Raw genomic sequence first — 16,169 nt, 5'->3', positions numbered from 1 at the left:
CTAGACTCCAAGGTTAACAAGCTAACCCAAAGTCACACAGTGCAGAAGGGGATGGGCTTGGAATTTAATCCTAATTAGTCTGGTTCCAGAGTTTGGGCCATTATTTTGTTGTATTGCCTCTTTGATGAGTCGTGCTTGTTAGTTTCTGACTTGAAAAGTTTTTTAATGTTTTGCTATTTTTGAATGCTATTTGATGGTTTGGGGGAAATGATTCTTTTCATATGTAAGTTGTTTGCTTCTATTCCTTAGAGTTTTTATTATCTGAATTTTATCATATGCCACTTTAGCATCTGCTTATATAACCGTATGTTTTTCTCCTTTAGTTGTTTTAATATGATTATTTTAATATCTTTGCTGTCAAATAATCCTTGAATTCCTATATGAAGTTTAGTAATCTAGTAATCTGTCAGAAGAATATTATGATCAACTTATATTTTATTCAATATTTTAATCAATATGTTAGAATAGTCTGCCATTTTCTTCTTTTGCATTGTTTTTGCCAACTTTTAATGTTAAAGTAATGTTGGACTTTATAAAATGAATTAGGATTTTTCCTTTTTTCACTTTTTCTAGATTAGCTTAAATAATAATGGAATGCTGGTCTGTTATTTAAACATTACTCTTCTGTAAAACCATCTTGATTTGGAAATTTAAAAAATGGTGTGTGGCTTGCAGGATCTCAGTTTCCCGATCAGGGATTGAACCTGGGCCATGGCAGTGAAAGCCCAGAATTCTGACCACTAGGCCACCAGGGAATTCCCATTATTTATCTGTTTTATATATAGTAATGTTAATATGTTAATCCCAAACTCCTAATTTACCCCCCCATCCCCTTTGGTAACCATAAGTTTGTTTTCTATGTCTGTGAGTCTATTTCTATTTTGTAAATAAGTTTGTATCATTGTTTTAGAATCCACATATAAGTGATAACATATGATATTTGTCTTTGTCTCACTTCACTTAATATAATCTCTAGGTCCATCTCTGTTGCTGCAAAAGGCATTATTTCATTATTTATGGCTGAATAATATTCCATTGTATATATATACTACATCTTCTTTATCCAGTCATCTGTTGATAGACATTTAGGTTGAGAGATAGGATAGATTTAATGTCTTTGAGTATTAGCTGTTTCTGCTACACTGTTTTCTGGAGAGCTTGCAATTTTAGTTTGTATTTCCAACTGGAATCCATTTTTCTTTTGGGTTTTGTGTATGTGACCATTTCATTTATTTTTACTTTGTAAACATTTTTATTGGGTCATAATCAAGATGTGGACTGTACAAATCAGTACAGTCTGAATTGGAAGTTTTTTTATTGTTTGTTTTTGGTAACTAAATACAAGATTAAATTTTTCAGTATTCTACACTAATACTAAAAACGTATGTTTTTATTCCAGAATGTATTGTTATTTACTTCCTTGTTTTTTTTTTTTTTGAATCCCATTCAAAAGTGTACTGAAAAGTTTCATTATACTTTTATCTTTGTCATGGTCTCCATTCATTTTAATGCTTTTAAATTTATTACTTAGTTGTTTTTGTTTCTTAATTTCTGGGGGTTTTTTTCAATCTATTTTTGTATTGGTTTCCCTTGGTCAAAATTAATGAGATTGTTTTTATTACATTAAACATTCATTTTATATTTATACACTAATTCTTTGTCTGTAATCTCTGCTGTTTGTTTCCCCCCCTGTAGTTTGTAATTTCAGTTGGTTTGTTTATTCATGTGTCTGTTTTCTTTGCTTTCACTGCTTTAAAGATGGCATTCCATTAACAACTTCTGGCTTTTGTAGTTTCTAATGAAAGGTGTGCTGTCATCGTTATCTTTGTTCCTTTGTATGTAATGTGTCTTTTCCCCTACTCTGCTGTTAGGGTTTACTCTTTATTATTAGTTTTTAGCAATTGATTTTATAATGTGCTTTGGTGTGGGTTGTTGTTTGTTTGTTTTGTTTTGTTTTTTTTGGCCACACCACGCTGCATGTGGGATCTAAGTTCCCTGAATAGGGTTTGAACCCACACCCCCTGCATTGGAAGCGCCGAGTCTTAACCACTGGACTGCTGGGGGAATTCCTGGCATGGTTTTATTTAGAGGTATAATCCTCAGAGATTATTAAATTTGGGGTTATTTTTGTTAAAGTTGGAGAAAATTTGGCCATTTTCTCTTAAAAAATATTTTCTGATCTTTTTTTATATCCTCTCTGGAATTCCAGTTACACATATATTAAACCACTTGATAATGTTTCACAGGTAGTGGGCCTATGTGTTTTTTTCCCCTGCTCGTTTGTTCATCTTCATGCTTCGTTTTGTCCATCTCCCTTCAGTTCTACTAGGTTTTTCTTATATATTTGAAGCAGTCTTGTTAGGTGCACATACGGTTATAATTATATCTTCCTTAGAATTGACATTTTTATAATTATAAAATGTTCAGTTTGTGTCTAGTAACTTTTTTCTTGAAAAATATTTTATCTGATATTAGTATAGCTACTCCAGCTCTTGCATAGTAACAGTTTCCATGACATGTTTTTTGCATCTTTTTTTCTTTCATCCTATTTATGTCTTTGATCTCTAAAGTGTGTCTCTTGTAAGCAGCATATATTTAATCTTTTTTTTTTTTTTGGTATCTAGTGTGAAAGTCTTACCTTTTGATTGGAGTACTTAATTCATTCTCATTTACTGTCATTATTTATATGATCAAATCTGTGTTAGTTGTTTTGCTATTTGTTTTCTATGTAATGTATTTTTTTGTTCCTTGGTTCTTCCTTATTTGCTTTCTTTTATATTACATAGATACTTCATAGTGTTCCATTTTAATTCCTTTGTTAGTGATTGCTCTAGAGATTCCAGTATGTCTCTTAGTTTATCACAGTCTACTTTAGATTACTACTAACTTGATTTCAGTAAAATATAGAAACCTTCTCCAGTATGGCTGCTTTACCTTTTCCTTCCTTTGTGCTACTGTTGTTACATATGTTCCATTTATATGCTATAAACCCAGCAATACTGTTATAGTCATAGTTTATACACTTTTATGGTTTTTAAAGAAGAGAAGAAAGAAAAAATACATGGTCTTTCCTATTAACCTGTATATATTAACATTTTTGGTACTCTAATTTCTTTGGGGGTCTGGGTTATGGTTTGGTGTTATGTCCTGGTGCTAGCCAGTGTGACTCCATTTCCTCTCTTCTCCTTTGTGCTATTATTGTTTTATGCAACTTTAAAAAAATCAGTTAAGGGAAGAGAACAAATAAATTTATATTCTTTAATACAGTTACCAGCATAGTTAACCTTACCTGTGCTGTTTATTTCTATAGACATTTGAGTTACTGTCTGAGGACACTTTCTTTCAACCTGAGGATCTTCTTTTAAGGCAGGTCAACTTGAAATGAATTCTCTCAACCCATGATTCTATGAGGATTTCTTTATTTCATTTTCATTTTTGTAGGTTAGTTTTGATGAATATAGAATTCTTGGTTGGTAATTTTTTCTTTCACCACTTTGAAATATGTCATCCCATTGCTTTCTGGCTTCTGTTGTTTTTGCAAAGTCTGCTGTTAATCTTATTGTCGTTTCCTTGTACATCAGGAGTCACTTTTTTCTTAACTTCTTTCAAAAATTTCTTTGACTTCAGTAGTTTAACTGTAACTATGTGTATCTTTAAAAAATAAGTTCATGTTCATTAATTGTTACAAGAAAAGGCACAAAGGCCAAATATTTTCTTCCCTTTGTATTTTGCTGAGTGATAATTTGTTATAAAATAAAAAGTTATAGGGCTTCCCTGGTGGCGCAGTGCTTGAGAGTCCGCCTGCCGATGCAGGAGACGCGGGTTCGTGCCCCGTTTCGGGAAGATCCCACATGCCGCGGAGCGGCTGGGCCCGTGAGCCATGGCCACTGAGCCTGCGCGTCCGGAGCCTGTGCTCCGCAAATGGGAGAGGCCACAACAGTGAGAGGCCCGCATAACGCAAGGAAAAAAAAAATAAAAATAAAAATAAAAATAAAAAATAAAAAGTTATAAAATATTTTCCATTTTGGTAGTTTAAAATTTTTTTCACTTAAAAATTTCCTGTTTGAGCCAGAATATCATTTCTTATTTAGGAATCATTTCAGTTCTTTTGTGGGGTGAGGAGGTCATATTTTTATTTATTTATTTATTTTTAGAGTTATTGGATTATGTCCATATATATAGTCAGTAAAACCTTTTACCTTTTTTTTTTATCATGGCCAGGTTACATGATTAAAGTTTTATGGACATAGGAAAACAAAAATACTTTATTATTTTTATGTTAAAAGATTCCATTCATGGATTCAGCTTTGTGTCAGGTGCCTTTTGGGATACATAAATTTTCATATTTTAGAGAGGAAAGATGTTACTTAACCTTTCAGCAGGGTCTGTGGTAGTATCTTTGTAATGAAATACCTTAATATTTTGCAGCAGTATTTACACTTAGTAGGGACATAAAGATATCGTTTCATGCCAGTTCAGGTCAGGTCTTTTTCCCTAAATGTGTTTTGAAACTAAACTTTCATCAAAATTTTCTGGATTTCAGAATTTGGATAAGGAAATACGAGTTCAAGAGACACTAAATTTTATGTTTTACCATTAGGTTTGTGTATATTCACATAGTTTTACTTTTTGTTTGTGGCTGCCATCTTGTTTGTTGCATAAAAGTTTATGACAGTTTATGGATTGTATACCTCACTGTTAAATAAAATTCCTCCTTGTCCTATTTAATGCTTTTTGAGGGCAAATTAGACTTATCTAATGCTATACTGCTTTTCCTCTTTTTTTTGGTTCTACCTTCTTCCACCCACCCCCATTTGCTGATATTTATTTGTTTATCCTTTTCTCTTTAAACCTTTCTTTTGTTTTAGGTATGTTTCTTAATTTGATTAATTTGCTTCTTAGAAGTTACCTTTTTTTTTTTTTGCTTTCAGGTCTTCTGTTTTTATAAATGAAAATCACGTTTACTTAATTTTAGCAGAGCTCTTTTTTTTGTGCTTGCAATGTATATTCTAATTGCATTTCTCTTGAGTAAGCTTTTTTTTATTCTAGTCAAGTTCTCTTTTGTTTCTTCCACTAGTTCTGCCTCAGTAGGAGCCAGTCAGCTGGTTCTGATTGTTCACCTTGGTCTCCCTCAAGTTACTGAACCTCCTCAAATATACTTATTCGTCGCCTATTCATGAGTATGGCTCCCTTTACAGGGTCAGTTTTGTGGGGAATGGTTTTATTGGTCAGTGGTGAACTAGTAGACCATGAAAGACATGATAAACTTTGTTTCAGCTGCCCTTTAATGAATATATTTTCAAATTAATTACCTTATTCCAAGAGTAACAGAGCCTTACTGTTTCCCTGCTCAGCTTGTACAGCTGGGGTTGGAACAGTCCTCACGATCCAGGGACTGACTGACTGAGCCTATCAGTGCAAAATTCAGATGGCCTCCTAAAGGAGGCAATGAATAAGTAGATGCGGTGAACCAGGCAGCCATGGAATCCTGGCTCTTCATAGTGAAGGCTCCAGGTTCCACTGGGACTTTTCAGTTGCATGCCTCCTTCCCCCATGAAAAGAGAGTAAAGAAAACCTAGGTGCATGCAAGTAAGCACATGTATGTATACACAGATTGAAGCCCTCTCTCCTGTGAGCTGTATCCACAAATAAGACTCAGAATTCCTGTAGTTTGGGATTTGAATACTTGAATTCAAGAACTATCTAGAAGTTCGTGAGTTAGTGAAAAATCATTCATTCAAACTAGATGTTCAGTACTTTTTCTGTAAAGGACCAGGTGGTTTATATTTTATGCTTTGCAGTACAAATACTATCTCTGTAGCTTTCTCCTTCTTTTCCTTTAGAAGTACAAAAATCATTTTTTTTTTTGCGGTACGTGGGCCTCTCACTGTTGCGGCCTCTCCTGTTGCGGAGCACAGGCTCCGGACGCGCAGGCTCAGCGGCCATGGCTCACAGGCCCAGCCGCTCCACGGCATGTGGGATCTTCCCGGACTGGGGCACGAACCTGTGTCCCCTGCATCGGCAGGCGGACTCCCAACCACTGCGCCACCAGGGAAACCCAAAAATCATTCTTAATAAGTTATTGGCTGAACTGTTTATTATTTTTTAAACTGTGCTTTTTCGTAGCTAGCAGGCTGTAACTTGCCCACATTGCCAATTTAAAAGTATGTTATTTTTTACACAAGTTTCTGTTAATATTGAAAAAACTTCGGCAACCTTATTTCAGACAGTGCTGAGTACTGGAATTAGATTGCTATATTTGGTAATGAATTTACTCATAATTTTCTGAGTATGTTAGGTTTTTGAATTTTAATTTAAAGGTCTATCTTTAAGAATTAGGAAGCTTGGGCTTCCCTGGTGGCGCAGTGGTTGAGAGTCCGCCTGCCAATGCAGGGGACACGGGTTCGTGCCCCGGCCTGGGAAGATCCCACATGCTGTGGAGCGGCTGGGCCCGTGAGCCATGGCCACTGAGCCTGTGTGTCCGGAGCCTGTGCTCCACAACGGGAGAGGCCACAACAGTGAGAGGCCCATGTACCAGGAAAAAAAAAAAAAAGAATTAGGAAGCTTAAAGAATACCAAGAAGCTTTATGATAACATCCATGCTTAATTACTGTATTTCCTAAATATATTTTGTTTGTTTGATAATCAGTGTTAGGCTCTATATGATCATTTGTGCACATAAGTGGCCATATGTAACTATGACTTCAGCTTAAGCCAGTTCTATATTTAGTGGTAAAAGCAATTTTTTTTTGGCTTTTCAAGTTTTTGTTTTATTGTGCTCAGCCTGCATGTGTTATAAATATTCTTTTGTACATTACAGGTGTTCAGTTTTTTGCATAATTGACTTACAGTATTACATTAATTTCAGGTGTATGACAGTAATTCGATACTTTTATACATTACAAACTGATCACCACAGTGGTAAAACTGACTTGTGCAGACTTACTGGATACGTACTACTAATAATTTAAATACACATTCTGTATGGTATTAGTTTGTAGGGTTAAGCCAATTTGATTATAAATTAATTTATTTTCTGTATTATATCTGCAATTGTTTCCTGTATAAAGCAGTATACTACTTTATTTTGCCTCTCCATTCTTTTCCCTCTCTTTATTGACAGCTTGTTTTGTAAGAATGGGCAACATATTTAACATTCCATATTTCTAGCTCCCCCGTATTCATATACAAATCTTTGTGCTGCTACCTCCACTGTTACAAAATTTCTGTAGAAAAGATCAGTGACTTGTTGCTTCAGAATCTAGTTATGTTTTGCCTTCCTCCTTCTTAGCAAATATGTACTTCTTCCTAGGTGCCTACTATTGTGTGCACACAGGGAAGGAATAGAGATGAACGGGAGATAGGTGCAAGGTGAAGGGAGGAATTAGCATTGGGAATGGTTATACCTTTCAAACTTGGGGCTCTTGACACTACCCACTAATCTTATTCTCTCCAGCCTCTTTTTCCTGTTCCCTGAATTATTCAATTCAGACTTTCAACAGTCAACTCACAAGACTCACCCTCATCACTTGATCTGGCCTCCCACTTAGATAATTAGAGGCCATAGGTGTAAATTCCCTTCCACTCCCTTCTCCACCTGAAAAACATGTCTGTAATTTTTCATTCATAATTACTTTTAAGGGAAAGGAGGGGAATTGATGATTGAAGATTTGAACTACTCCACGGTATGGGAAAGGGAACTAGGGCTGAATAAAAAGATTGTTAGGTTATGCCAAGAGTCAGCTGATATTTAAGGATAGTGTGTGATTCTAAAAGTAAATTGCTACAGGCATGACAGGATCATGAGTGGTTAATGGAAAAAGTAGTTGACCCTTGTTTGATTCTCATTTATTTCAGCTACATGTATGTGTTTCATGTAAAATGTACTTATTGTGGTTTGCAGTTGAAAATGTTTGGAATTTGTCTCCTAAATCTGAGACCTCCTTTTCTTTTGCTTAACCCATAAATATTGGTGTACAAAGGGGTATTGTCCTTGATCCTGTTCTCCCTTCACTAATCATAACTGCACTTCAAATTTGAAATACTTATATACTGGTGGTTCACACTCTTCAGTTCTAGAACTATGCTAAACAGTCTGTCCGAAACTTATTCATTACGTTCTGGCTAAAATCACTTTTCCCTCATTTTGAGTAACTGTGTAATTATCCATGAATTACCCATGCCAGAAACTTGCAAATCATCTAGAATTTCAAATTTCTTCCCTTGCTGTAACTGTTACCTCTCCATCTTCACATATTCATTCATTAAGTAAATCAGTTCTGCCTCTAATTTATCATCTACGTTTCCCTTATGATTGCCTTAGTTTGGTCTCTTGTTTTGTTACTAATAGACCAGTCTTTTAATTAGAGGGCTAGTTTAGCATAGGTTTTAAGAGCATTGGCTGTAGGTTCAGACATTTAAGTTTCAGACCTTGGTCTCCTCTCCTCTCCATTTACATTGTCATATAGCTTGAGAACATTATCTAATCTCTCTGAACCTCAGTTTTTTCACCTTTGAAGTGAGGATAGTAACTGAACCTACTTTACAAAGCTGTAAGGAGGACTGAATGAACTAATACATATAAATTTCCCAGTAAATACTACCTGATCTTACAGTGAAACCTTGTACTAATGCAAATATAGATATAATTTGATTATTTCCTGTCCCCAACACAGCCTTTGTTTTCAAACGGGCAGGTTAAAATTCTTACTGGGATAAGAGCAGAAGTACAAGGTAGAGCAAAGTTGGGCTGGGAAACATCTGACAAGGATTGTGGGGTGGCAGAGAGTTCCTGTGTCCCCAGTGCCTCCTGAGCCAATTTATGTGAATCGGACTGGAAAAAAAGGTGCCAACTAATAGAGATGCCTGGAATTTCTGAAATTTGACTTTCCAGTTTGTGTGATTGAATTTCAAGGCCTTTGCTTATTTTGTTAATGCAAGTTTTTTACCTTATTTTAATTGACATAATTTTAATGATATCTCAATTTTCCCTTCATACTGTAATTAGAATGATTTTTTAAAGCTGAAGTTTAATTATAATAGAACAGATTATTATATTTTGGTATTTTAATTTAATTTTTAATCTCTCATATATTTACTTTTAGGCCATGCATTTAGATATCAATATGTTTTATTGATGCCTTTGCTAATTAATTTTTGCATCTTCTAAGTATTTTTCCATGTTCTTAAATATCAGGTTGAACTGAATAAAATTACCATATTTGCAGGTCACAAGTGGTCAAATACTAGCAGTTTTATATGGTTCAGTCTAATGCTTTATTCTTACAGCAATGGATAAGTACTGTTATATGTCTGATAATTTGATTTGCTTATATTCTTGAATAATAGCTTAATCAGGATACAGATTGCTGGTTGACTGTTATTTTCTCTAACAGCTTTGAAGATAAACATTCCTGTTATCTTTTGACAGTTTTTTTTTACTGATGAGGTCAGCTGTAAGTCTGATTTTCTTCTATTACTAGTAGTTATTAAGAGTTTTTTTTGGGAGTTCCCTGGTGGCCTAGGGGTTAGGATTCTAGGCTTTTCACTGCCATGGCCTGAGTTCAGTCCCTAGTCAGGGAACTGAGGTCCTGCAAGCCACATGGATGGCCAAAAAAAAAAAAGTTCTTCATTTTTGCTATGTTTATGTGCGCACATTTATTTTTATTTACCCTGCTCAGGACTTGGATTGCAATCTGAGGGTTCATTTCTTTAGTTCTGAAATGTCCAGCTATTATCTCTTTAGTATCTCTACTTCAGTTCCTTCATGAACTTTTAGAACTTCTATTTGACACATGCTGGAGTTTCTCATTCAGTACCCCCACCTTTTTTGTTTAGTATCCAAAATGTATTTATTGGGATGGTTTCCCATTCATCTTGATTCAGGGTGATTTTAGTGCTGCTTCTGTCTGAAGGAGCATCCTTCTGTAAGCCTTGCTTTTTCCTCCTGTAGGCTGGCAGAAGATAGTAGAGCAGCCAACACAAAAAAATGTTTGTGCATGGCTAAAGACAGTGGTGATTTTATAGCATCTTGAGCATTTCACATCCATGAAATAAGAATTGGGGCTCTGCACCAGGTGCTTCTTCTTATGTTTCTTCTTCTTTTCTGGAGAGGGATGAAGGAGATCCTTTGTGAGAGGCTTGTTCTTGTGGGGAGGTTGTCACAGCCAGAAAGCCTCATTCAGTTCTTTAGCTTTCTGCTTCTCTTCTGTGGTTTCTATCTCTCCTTATCTCTGTTGAATTCTGTGTGATTTCTTCATATCTATCTTCTACCTTGATAATTTTTTTTACAGTTATCACTTATTATTTAGCTTGTGTTGTGAGTTTATTCAGTAATTTTATTTTCTTGATTCTTTTTCAGATCTTCCCATTTTCATAGCTCCCATTTGTCACTTTGTGAAAATTTTACACATATTTGAAGTCTTTATCAGACTGATTTGTCTTCTGTGGATTAGGTTTCTACTTCTTGGTTTATTGTATTTGTAATAGTACTGAAATTTCTTCATGTGCATTGTAGTCTTATTTATGAGCTTATCTTCAGTGGGAGTTCCACTTGTGCCTTGGGTTGGGAGGAGTTCTAATGAGATGGTCTTGTGTTTGTAAGGGTCCAGACAAGCTTCTTTTTGTTGTTGTTGAATGAATATGTGAATTTACTTACCTAAAGGAGAATCCCAGGAAAACAAGTAGCTGTTAGGCAAAAATAATGACTTCTGCTTCATGGACATTTTGTTTGGAGTTCTGAGTTGATTAAAAAGGAGATTTTAAATAAGAACTTGAACTTAGGATAGAGAACAGAAGAGAAATGTTGAGTTCAGCCTTGGGAAAGATGACTAGTATGATGGACTGGTTTCCTTGGGTTCCTTCTGATTCATAATAGATTTACTTCCAATTTTCCATTCAGTGTTTCTGAAATCTCAGAAAAACTGGTGCCAGGACACAAAGGTTCAGGGCTGGAGATTGCATCACTACATGAACCCTAAGTCATCCGGCATTGGATAGATTACCAGTTATTATAAAAGAATATAGCTCAGGAACAGCCAGATGGAAGAGATGCATAGGGCAAGGTATGTGGGAAGAGGTGTGGAGCTTCCATGCTCACTAAATATGTCACTCTTCCTGAGTATCCCCAAGTTCACCAACCTGGAAGCTACTCCTAGACAAGCTTCTTATTAGTTTCTTGACTTGGCCTTTCTATGTACTGTGCAGATAGTACACACTTTGGTTATGTATCTATGCAGGAAGCTTGTTTGTGTTCAGACTTCTTGTGGATGACTCCACGGCTGGCAAGGATTTTAGGTTTTAGAGTACTTAAAGCCTGCCCTATGGCTTTATTGAGGGAGTTCAGTTTCAACTTTTAACCTTTGTCTTCCTGTTCCCAACGGTGGTTAACGATAACCCCTGTGGCCCACTTGCATCACTGCCTTACCACTTAGGCTTTGAGTGACATTTTTGTTTCTGGCACTTCCAGTTTTGACTTCTTGGTTGTAGACTCAGTTATATATTTTGAGACCTTTAATTTGTTATATGTTAGCCATTTCTGTGTTTGAGTTGGGGGTCAGGTGATCTTAGATCTGCTTAGTGATCCATCTTGAATGGAAGTCCACCAATTTAATGAAGCTAAATTCCAGTTAACAACACTGTGGAGATAAACTAGTTTGTAGACTTGTCTATTTTAGCCTTTAAGCACCCCTCCAATAAATTATACATTTTAGTAAATTGACACTTAAAAGAAATTAATCTAATAGGTATGAATGAGTCTTTCAGAACTTTGAAGTAATAAAATCAGTTCTAGGGACGTTATGTGTAAAAGTTGGTCAATAGGGGCTTCCCTGGTGGCGCAGTGGTTGAGAATCTGCCTGCCAATTTAGGGGACACGGGTCGTGCCCTGGTCTGGGAAGATCCCACATGCCACGGAGCAGCTAGGCCCGTGAGCCACAGCTACTGAGCCTGCGCGTCTGGAGCCTGTGCTCCGCAACAAGAGAGGCCGTGACAGTGAGAGGCCCGCGCACCACGATGAAGAGTGGCCCCTGCTCACCACAACTAGAGAAAGCCCACGCACAGAAACGAAGACGCAACACAGCCAAAAATAAAAAAATTAAAATTAAAAAAAAAAAACTTGGTCGGTAGCTTTGGCTTTGAAGTTTGGGTTTCAGTTTTGTATAGTAATGAAAATTCAACATGACAACTAGTACTGAGTGATTGAGTCAGGAGCATACTCATCTGATCACTAATTACAAGGGCATTGTTACTCATAAACTCAAATGGAAAATGACTCACATTTTCAACACAAACATTTATATAATTTAAAATTTTATTTATAAATATAGAAGTAAATAGCAGAAAGATCCCTAAAGAAGCTTCAACTCTTTGTTTTGGTGGTAAGGCACCTTGGCTGCTGGGTAATCTGACAGAAGTAAGTAGTCAGCATAGGAATGGGTTTGGCTGATGGTCTGCCAAATTTTCCTGTGTCTCATTGGGGGTTCTTTCATGCCTTAGATTTCTGAATTCCAAGCTTCTCTGAAAACCTTTATGGCAAATAAGAGTATTTCTCAAATGTATCCCTCTATTCTTCCTGTACTTTGGGTTGTGTTTCTTCTGCAATGTTTAGGTATCCTTTTGCCATCTACATTTTTTGAAAAAGATAAAAAGTCATAAACTGTGATGTCAGCTTGCCAGGTAGAAGTAGAAATTGTAAGAATCTGAGACTCAGCTTATTGAGTTCAAAAAACAAAACCTGGTATGACTTACATCAAATCATACATAAAAGTATAATGGATACTTTTATATATTGAATGTTTCTTGCTCAGAACAGAATATCTCTTCAGAGATATTCCTTCAGAGTTATTCCTTCATTAAGATGTTACAAATTTCTTAAGAACTTTCTCAGTATTTTACATATATATAATTATATATACATACAGTTATATATACATATAATTTTCTATCTATAGACTGCTATTCTTTTTTTTCCATTTGTGAACTTCGCACCTGCTCTTCTTGGTTTGCATGCTGTTTCTTCCTTTCCTAGTTTTGTTGGGGGGTCCCCAAGACCATCCTCAGGTTCAGTGATTTGCTGGAAGGACTCACAGAATTAAGAAAAGCTTATACTCATGGTTGATTTTATTGCAGTGAAAGGATACAGATTAAAATTAGCAAAGAGAAAAGGTGCATGGTGTAAAATCCAGGAGAAAGCAGATGCAAGCATCCAGGCATCTCCTTTCAGTGGAGTTGCACAGGGAGATTCTTAATTCTCCCAGTTACAATGTATGACAATATGCAGGAGGAGTATTGCCAACCAGGGAAGCTCACATGAACCTCTGTGTCTGGGTTTTTTTAAAAATAAATTTACTTATTTATTTGATTTTTGGCTGCATTAGTTGGGTCTTTGTTGCTGCCCGTGGGCTTTTCTCTAGTTGTGGCCAGTGGCGACTATTCTTCGTTGTGGTGTGCTGGCTTTTCATTGCGGTGGCTTCTCTTGTTAATGGAGCACGGTCTCAAGGCTCGCAGGCTCAGTAGTTGTGGCACACGGGCTTAGTTGCTCCCTGGCATGTGGGATTGTGCCAGACCAGGGGTCGAACCCGTGTCCCCTGCATTGGCAGTTGGATTCTTAACCACTACACCACCAGGGAAGCCCTTGTCTGGGGTTTTTATTGGAGACTCAGTCATATAGGGATGCAGCATCCACAGAACTGATAACACCTACTTGGACTCCAGCCAACCTCACAGGTCAAACTGAATACAGATGGCCCAAGGCATCAGGCAAACAGAAACGCTTTTATCAGGCATAATATTCCAAGAGTTCAAAGGCCATCTCCCATATGCCCATCAAGGGCTAGTGTTGAAGGCCTTCCTTAGGAATGTGTGGGGTTTAATGAACCCAGGCCAACCAAGCATACTCTTTCTTGCACATTAGTGAATGCATGTTGATTCTTCAAGACCATGTATAAATGTCACCTCTTCAGTGAAAACTTACCTTATTCACTGTAAGAAGTCAGTTGCTCGCGTATTTTTGCTCCTAAATTACTTATCCTCATCCTCTCTGTAGTAAATGCTGTAGGTTTCCAGGATTTAAAAAAATATTTATTTATTCATTCATTCATTCATTTATTGGCTGCATCGGGTCTTAGTTGTGGCATGCAGGATCTTTCATTGTGGTACGCAGACTTCTCTCTAGTTGTGGCGCATGGGCTCTATAGTTGTGGTGTGCAGGCTCGGTAGTTGAGGCACACGGGCTTAGTTGCCCCATGGCACGTGGGATCTTAGTTTCCCAACTAGGGATTGAACCTGCTTCCCCTGCATTGGAAGGCAGATTCTTAACCACTGGTCCACGAGGGAAGTCACTCTACGATGGTTTTTAATTCATGCCATCTTAGATGTAAAAATATTTATATTCATTTTCCCCTTTCTCCTGACCATACTGTTTCTTCCTTTGATTCGAAAAATTGTTTTTATGCATTTCCTTTGAGCACGATCTTTGTATGCATTTCGTATTATGAAAACGATATTTTGTTTTCATATGTAATAGTAAATTTGAGTTTGTTTTACCATTGTATGTATGTCTGCTGAGGGACTGATATTCCTGCTTTTAGCATGACATTTTGTTTTCATTTTCCATTACAATTACTGTATAAGTTACTGTAGTTTGTTTATGTACAACTCTTTGCAGTCAGATGCTCTACCACTGAGCTATACCTCCTATATGTACAACTCTTGGACTGTTTATATCCTTGTCTTTGTATGCTGCTTCCTATAGTTGTGCATGGTATAAGCTATAAAAATCATATACTAGTCTTGAACCCTTTTTTTTTAAAATACACTGCAGTTTTATTTCAGTCACACAAACGAAGTTAGTATATAGGAAATTTAAATGAAACAGTATGGTAAAAATAGCTGAGAACCAAAAAATCTAAAAAGGAAGTACACCTAAAGGATGAGAATTCAATATGCACTAGTGTTTCATCTTTAGTTTTGATTGACACTTGATGCTTGCAGATTTCGAAACTTTGAGATCCTGATGACTATTCTGAAGAGATTTCAGCACCAGCACTAAGATTTTGTACATTCAGTTGGTTTGCAATTGACTTGTTAGCCATTTACATAGTGTATAGTACAGATTTGTCACAGGTCAGATCACAGTGTTGAAGGAAAGAAGTACCTTCCTGTAATTAGAAAGGATCCCCTGAACTGCACTCACCTTAAGACATCCAGTATACAGGAGCATGAAAACCATCATAACAGTGTGGCTCCAGGGAAGATAGTTTTGATAAGGAAAATAGCCTAAGCTTCTGTTGCCCATTTTAATTACTGAAATCTCTAACAGTGACAGAACTGTCACATAGGACAGTAAATGTATACAGTAATTCAATCAAACTTCTTGGAAAGAACACATTTAGCAATCTGGGATAATGCAGAATGACAAGAAATATAACGTGATTCAACACTGGTTCTTTTTGCCATTTTACACAGATACCATGTTTGTTCGTTTTTTTAATGACAGGATTTTCATTTTTATTTTTTAAATTTTTGGCCGTGCAGCACGGCATGCAGGGAACTGATCTCAATTCCCCAACCAGGATCAAACCTATTCCCCCTGCAGTGGAAGACAGTCTTAACCACTGGACCACCAGGGAAGTCCTGATATGTTAATATTAGATCAAAGCACAAAACGTTTAGTGCATAAACCAGTTTCTATTTTAAGATCTAGCATTTTTATTGTAGTCTTTTATCCTAGTTTGTACCACTTGTACCCAGTACTCTATCCTACTGTAGATTGTTAACTTGATGAACAAAATCAAAAGTGATTTCTGACCAGATTTATGGGGGACATAAACATTTATATCATCGAAGTGTTTGCATAACCAAGAGTGCAATATTAAATACGAAAATGCCTATTTCATTTAGAAAATAAGCTTGCTGCATCTTTTTTTTGAATTTTATTTTGTTTATTCTCTTATACAGAAGGTTCTTATTAGTTATCCATTTTATACATGTTAGTGTATACATGTCAATCCCAATAGCCCAATTCATCACCGCCCACCCCCCACCCCCCCACTTTACCCCTTGGTGTCCATACATTTGTTCTCTACATCTGTGTCTATATTTCTGCCCTGCAAACCGGTTCATCTGTACCATTTTTTCTAGGTTCCACATATATGCTTTAATATACGATA

The 16,169-nt window shown here is 36.4% G+C and overlaps 1 protein-coding gene and 1 pseudogene across 1 annotated transcript in view; one reads left to right on the top strand and one right to left on the bottom strand.

Moving 5' to 3' along the window:
- The window catches only part of TRIM33 (tripartite motif containing 33), a 160,173-nt gene that overhangs the window by 58,571 nt on the left and 85,433 nt on the right, over positions 1-16,169 (top strand). The gene's annotated exons all lie outside the window — the stretch shown is intronic.
- On the bottom strand, positions 9,893-15,229 carry LOC103069574 (40S ribosomal protein S27 pseudogene; annotated as a pseudogene).

The sequence above is a fragment of the Lipotes vexillifer genome, unplaced genomic scaffold (assembly GCF_000442215.2).
Source record: "Lipotes vexillifer unplaced genomic scaffold, Lipotes_vexillifer_v1.1 scaffold1029, whole genome shotgun sequence".
Classification (NCBI taxonomy): Eukaryota; Metazoa; Chordata; class Mammalia; order Artiodactyla; family Lipotidae; genus Lipotes; species Lipotes vexillifer.
This window is presented reverse-complemented; position numbering and strand designations above follow the sequence as displayed.